We start from the raw sequence: 5,327 nt of genomic DNA, 5'->3' as shown, positions 1-5,327 counted from the left end.
GCGTTGGAAAGTAGACATCCTGGGCTTTCCAGCAATATATAATAGTCCATACTTTGCCTGATATTTGATGGCCCAAACAGGCGTTCTAAGTCAGCTCAAGAATTCTGGCGTTTAACTCCAAAACTGGCACAAAAGCTGGAGTTAAACGCCCAAACTGGCACAAAAGCTGGCGTTTAACTCCAAGAAAAGTCTCTACACATGGAAGCTTCAATGCTCAGCCCAAGCACATACCAAGTGGGCCCGGAAGAAGATTTATGCATTAATTACTCATTTCTATAACCCTAGGCTACTAGTTCTCTATAAATAGGACCTTTTGATATTGTATTTTCAAATCTTTGGACGTTTAGTCCCTAGACCTTGGAGGCTGGCCATTCGACCATGCTTACACCATTATCACTTTTGTATTTTCAACGGGGGAGTTTCTACACACCATAGATTAAGGTGTGGAGCTCTGCTGTTCTTCATGAATTAATACAAAGTACTATTGTTTTTCTATTCAACTCAAGTCTATTTCTTTTCCAAGATATTCATTCGCACCGAAGAACATGATGAATGTGATGATTATGTGACACTCATCACCATTCTCACCTATGAACACGTGACTGACAACCACTTCCGTTCTACATGCAAACAAGCTTGAATGTGTATCTCTTGGGTTTCTAATCTAAGATTAGAACCTTCGTGGTATAGGCTAGAATTATTGGCGGTCATTCTTGAGATCCAGAAAGTCTAAACCTTGTCTGTGATATTACGAGTAGGATCTGGGAAGGGATGACTGTGACGAGCTTCAAACTCGTGATTGTTGGGCATGTGACAGACGCAAAAGGATTAATGGATCCTATTCCAACATGATCGAGAACCGACAGATGATTAGCCGTGCGGTGACAGCGTGCGTAGAACATTTTCACTGAGAGGACGGGAAGTAGCCATTGACAACGATGATGCCCAACATAAAACTTGCCATCGAAAGGAGTATGAATGATTGGAAGAAGGCAATAGGAAAGCAGAGGTTCAGGAGGAACAAAGCATCTTCATACGCTTATCTGAAATTCCAACCAAAGAATTACATAAGTATCTCTATCTTTATTTTATGTTTTATTTATCTTTTAATTATCAATTCTTCATCACCATATGAATTCGCCTGACTGAGATTTACAAGGTGACCATAGCTTGCTTCAAGCCGACAATCTCCGTGGGATCGACCCTTACTCACGTAAGGTTTATTACTTGGACGACCCAGTGCACTTGCTGGTTAGTTGTGCGGAATTGTGACAAAGTGTGATTCATGTTTAAGAGCACCAAGTCCTTTGGCGCCATTGTTGATGATCACAATTTCGTGCACCAAGTTTTTGGCGCCGTTGCCGGGGATTGTTTGAGTTTGGACAACTGACGGTTCATCTTGTTGCTTAGATTAGGTACTTTTATTTTTATTTTTAAGAATGAATTCTAGAGTTTCAAAGTGATGTTCTTATCATCAGAAAAGCTGATTGATTTTCATCAATTTAGCTGTTGAATGTAATGTCCTGCTGAAGTTTGGCTAGCCATGTCTAATTTTTTTAGACTGAAGATTTAGACTAACATTGCATGATTCCTGGAATTCTTATTAAAAGTTTTGAATCTCTTTATTCTCTTTTCCATATGATTTTTGAAAAATCACAAAAAAATTTATAAAATCATAAAAATCAAAAATATTTTATGTATCTTAGTGTCAATTTTTAAGATTGGTGTCTTGCATGCATTGTTTATTTGATCTTAGTTGTATTTTTTATTGTTTCTCATCATTAAAAACTCAAAAATATTTTCAAAACTATGTCTTTTCAAGTCAATAATACAGAGAATTGAAGATTCAGAACATTCAGCAGAGGAATCAAACAGAAAAAGCTGGGCGTTCAAAACGCCCAGTGAAGAAGGAAAACTGGCGTTTAAATGCCAACTAGGGTACCTGGCTGGGCGTTTAACGCCCAAAAGGATAGCATTTTGGGTGTTAAACGCCAGAATGGATACCATTCTAGGCGTTTAATGCTAGAAAGACACTAGAGGGAAGATTTTGTTTTTAATTCAAATCTTTTTCAAATTTTCATAATTTTTTAAAATCAAATCTTTTTCAAATCATATCTTTTCAATCATATCCTTTCAAAATCAATTTCTTTCCATTTTTTTATTATTATAATTTTCGAAAATCCTTGCTATAATTAATGATTTACTTCAAATTTTTCATGTTGTTACTTGCCTATTAAGAAAGGATCAAATTTTAAATTTTAGAATCATATCTTTTAATTTCTTGTTAGTCAAGTAATCAACTTTAATTTTAAAACTTTCTTTTTTTAAAAAAATTGATTTTCAATCATATCTTTTCAATCATATCTTTTCAATCACATCTTTTTCAAAATTAATTTTTGAATCATATCTTTTTAATTTCTAATTTCAAAATCTTTTTCAAAAATCACTTTATTTCTTTCCCAATCTTAGTTTTTGAAAATCATCAATCAAATTTTTAAAAATTTCTTTTAATTATTTCAAAATCTTTTAATTAATTTTTGAAAATTCTTCCCCTCTTCTCACATCCTTCTATTTAAGGGACTAACACTCCTCCTCAAGGTGCAATTCGAACTCTATCCCTCTTGATAAGTTCGAATTCTCCTCTCTCTACCTCCTCCTTCTATTCTTCTTTTCCTCTAACACCTCAAGGAATCTCTATACTGTGACGTAGAGGATTCCCTACTTTCTTGTTCTCTTCTCTTTCATACAAGCAGGAGCAAAGATAAGGCATACTTGTTCAAGTTGTTCTTGAACCTGAAAGGACCTTGAAGAGAAAGCTAAGAGAAGCTAAAGCACAATTCTCTCTAGAGGGCCTAACAGAGCTTTTCAAAGAAGAAGAAACCATGGCAGCTGAAAACAACAATGCCAACAATGCAAAGAAGGTGCTTGGTGACTTTACTGCACCTACTTCCGACTTCTATGGGAGAAGCATCTCAATCCCTACCATTGGAGCAAACAACTTTGAGCTTAAGCCTCAATTAGTTTCTCTAATGCAACAGAATTGCAAGTTTTATGGACTTTCATTGGAAGATCCTCATCAGTTCTTAGCTGAATTCTTGCAAATCTGTGACACTGTCAAGACCAATGGGGTTGACCCTGAAGTCTACAGACTTATGTTCTTTCCTTTTGCTGTAAGAGACAGAGCTAGGACATGGTTGGATTCACAACCTAAAGAAAGCCTGAACTCTTGGGAAAAGCTAGTCAATGCCTTCTTGGCAAAGTTCTTTCCACCTCAAAAATTGAGCAAGCTTAGAGTGGAAGTCCAAACCTTCAGACAGAACGAAGGTGAATCCCTCTATGAAGCTTGGGAAAGATACAAGCAATTGATCAGAAGGTGTCCTTTTGACATGCTTTCTGAATGGAGCATCATAGGTATCTTCTATAATGGTCTGTCTGAACTATCCAAGATGTCATTGGATAGCTCTGCTGGGGGATCTCTTCATCTGAAGAAGATGTCTGTAGGAGCTCAGGAACTCATTGAAATGGTTGCAAATAACCAATTCATGTACACTTCTGAAAGGAATCCTGTGAATAGTGGGACGACTCAGAAGAAAGGAGTTCTTGAGATTGATACTCTAAATGCCATACTGGCTCAGAATAAAATATTGACTCAGCAAGTCAATATGATTTCTCAGAGTCTATCTGGAATGCAAGCAGCAAGAGGCAGTACTAAGGAAGCTTCCTTTGAAGAAGAAGCTTATGATCCTGAGAACCCAGCAATGGAAGAGGTGAATTACATGGGAGAATCCTATGGAAACACCTATAATCCTTCATGGAGAAATCATCCAAATCTCTCATGGAAGGATCAACAGAGACCTCAACAAGGTTTCAACAACAGTAATGGTGGAAGAAATAGGTTTAGCAATGGCAAACCTTTTCCACCATCTTCTCAGCAACAGACAGAGAATTCTAAGCAAAGCCACTCCGACTTAGCAACCATTGTCTCTGATCTAATCAAAACCACTCAAAATTTCATGACTGAAACAAGGTCCTCCATTAGAAATTTGGAGGCACAAGTGGGTCAGTGATGAGCGGATAATTTATACGCTTTTTGGCATTGTTTTTAGTATGTTTTTAGTAGGATCTAGTTACTTTTAGGGATGTTTTCATTAGTTTTTATGTTAAATTCACATTTCTGGACTTTACTATAAGTTTGTGTGCTTTTCTGTGATTTCTGGCTGAAATTGAGGGACTTGAGCAGAAATCAGATTCAGAGGTTGCAAAAGGACTGCTGATGCTGTTGGATTCTGACCTCCCTGCACTAAAAGTGGATTTTCTGGAGCTACAGAACTCGATATGGCGCGCTTCCAATTGCGTTGGAAAGTAGTCATCCAGGGCTTTCCAGCAATATATAATAGTCCATACTTTGGCCAAGAATTGACGACGTAAACTGGCGTTCAACGCCAGCCTTCTGCCCAAATCTGGCGTCCAGCGCCAGAAAAGGATCCAAAACCAGAGTTGAACGCCCAAACTGGCACAGAAACTGGCGTTCAACTCCACAAATGGCCTCTGCACGTGTAACACTCAAGCTCAGCCCAAACACACACCAAGTGGGCCCTGGAAGTGGATTTATGCATCAATTACTTACTCATGTAAACCCTAGTGACTAGTTTATTATAAATAGGACCTTTTACTAATCTTTTTGACAATCTTTGGATTACCTTATGATCCTTTGATCACGTTTAGGGGGGCTGGCCATCTCGGCCATGCCTGGACCTTCACTTATGTATTTTCAATGGTAGAGTTTCTACACTCCATAGATTAAGGTGTGGAACTCTGCTGTTCCTCAAAGATTAATGCAAAGTACTACTGTTTTCTATTCAATTCTTCTTATTTCGTTTCTAAGATATCCATTCGCACCCAAGAACGTGATGAAGGTGATGATTATGTGTGACGCTCATCATCCTTCTTCCTTATGAACGCGTGCCTGACAAACACTTCCGTTCTACATGAAATCAAGCTAGAATGAATATCTCTTAGATCTCCTAACCAGAATCTTCGTGGCATAAGCTAGAATGATGGCGGCATTCAAGAGAATCCAGAAGGTCTAAACCTTGTCTGTGGTATTCCGAGTAGGATTCAATGATTGAATGACTGTGACGAGCTCCTAACTCGCGAGTGCTGGGCGTTAGTGACAGACGCAAAAGGATAGTAAATCCTATTCCAGCATGATCGAGAACCGACAGATGAATAGCCGTGCCGTGACAGGGTGCGTGAGCATATTATTCACTGAGAGGATAAGATGAAGCCATTGACAAGGGTGATGCCTCCAGACGATTAGCTGTGCC

General features: G+C 38.3%; 1 non-coding gene across 1 annotated transcript; it reads right to left on the bottom strand.

Moving 5' to 3' along the window:
- Positions 1-3,284: 3,284 nt before the first annotated feature.
- On the bottom strand, positions 3,285-3,392 carry LOC112781492 (small nucleolar RNA R71). The gene has a single exon (XR_003192268.1). It is a non-coding gene; the product is annotated as a small nucleolar RNA R71 (small nucleolar RNA).
- Positions 3,393-5,327: the final 1,935 nt, after the last annotated feature.

Source organism: Arachis hypogaea, chromosome 19 (assembly GCF_003086295.3).
Source record: "Arachis hypogaea cultivar Tifrunner chromosome 19, arahy.Tifrunner.gnm2.J5K5, whole genome shotgun sequence".
In the NCBI taxonomy this organism is placed as follows: Eukaryota; Viridiplantae; Streptophyta; class Magnoliopsida; order Fabales; family Fabaceae; genus Arachis; species Arachis hypogaea.
Note: the sequence above shows the minus strand (reverse complement) of the source record. Positions and strands in the feature narration are given on the sequence as shown.